Consider the following 2,035-nt stretch of genomic DNA (forward strand, 5'->3'; position numbering starts at 1 on the left):
GACAACACCACAAAGAGACAACAATACATCAGACAACACCACAAAGAGACAACAATACATCAGACAACAATACATCAGACAACAATACATCAGACAACAATACATCAGACAACACCACAAAGAGACAACAATACATCAGACAACAATACATCAGACAACAATACATCAGACAACAATACATCAGACAACAATACATCAGACAACACCACAAAGAGACAACAATACATCAGACAACAATACATCAGACAACAATACATCAGACAACACAATCAGACAACAATACATCAGACACCACAAAGAGACAACAATACATCAGACAACACCACAAAGAGACAACAATACATCAGACAACAATACATCAGACAACAATACATCAGACAACAATACATCAGACAACAATACATCAGACAACAATACATCAGACAACAATACATCAGACAACACCACAAAGAGACAACAATACATCAGACAACACATCAGACAACAATACATCAGACAACAATACATCAGACAACAATACATCAGACAACAATACATCAGACAACAATAATCAGACAACACCACAGACAACAATACATCAGACAACACCACAAAGAGACAACAATACATCAGACAACAATACATCAGACAACAATACATCAGACAACAATACATCAGACAACACCACAAAGAGACAACAATACATCAGACAACAATACATCAGACAACAATACATCAGACAACAATACATCAGACAACAATACATCAGACAACACCACAAAGAGACAACAATACATCAGACAACAATACATCAGACAACAATACATCAGACAACACCACAAAGAGACAACAATACATCAGACAACAATACATCAGACAACAATACATCAGACAACACCACAAAGAGACAACAATACATACATCAGACAACAATACATCAGACAACAATACATCAGACAACAATACAAAGAGACAACAATACATCAGACAACAATACATCAGACAACAATACATCAGACAACAATACAAAGACAACAATACATCAGACAACAATACATCAGACAACAATACAATCAGACAACAATACATCAGACAACAATACAACAAATACAAAGAGACAACAATACATCAGACAACAATACATCAGACAACAATACATCAGACAACAATACAAGAGACAACAATACATCAGACAACAATACATCAGACAACAATACATCAGACAACACCACAAATCAAACAAGACAACAATACATCAGACAACACCACAAAGAGACAACAATACATCAGACAACAATACATCAGACAACAATACATCAGACAACAATACATCAGACAACAATACATCAGACAACAATACATCAGACAACAATCAGACAACACCACAAAGAGACAACAATACATCAGACAACAATACATCAGACAACAATACATCAGACAACACCACAAAGAGACAACAATACATCAGACAACACCACAAAGAGACAACAATACATCAGACAACAATACATCAGACAACAATACATCAGACAACAATACATCAGACAACAATACATCAGACAACAATACATCAGACAACAATACATCAGACAACACCACAAAGAGACAACAATACATCAGACAACACCACAAAGAGACAACAATACATCAGACAACAATACATCAGACAACAATACATCAGACAACAATACATCAGACAACAATACATCAGACAACAATACATCAGACAACACCACAAAGAGACAACAATACATCAGACAACAATACATCAGACAACAATACATCAGACAACACCACAAAGAGACAACAATACATCAGACAACAATACATCAGACAACAATACATCAGACAACACCACAAAGAGACAACAATACATCAGACAACAATACATCAGACAACAATACATCAGACAACAATACATCAGACAACAATACATCAGACAACACCACAGACAACAATACATCAGACAACAATACATCAGACAACAATACATCAGACAACACCACAAAGAGACAACAATACATCAGACAACACCACAGACAACAATACATCAGAC

Source organism: Oncorhynchus keta, unplaced genomic scaffold (assembly GCF_023373465.1).
Source record: "Oncorhynchus keta strain PuntledgeMale-10-30-2019 unplaced genomic scaffold, Oket_V2 Un_contig_1305_pilon_pilon, whole genome shotgun sequence".
Lineage (NCBI taxonomy): Eukaryota > Metazoa > Chordata > Actinopteri > Salmoniformes > Salmonidae > Oncorhynchus > Oncorhynchus keta.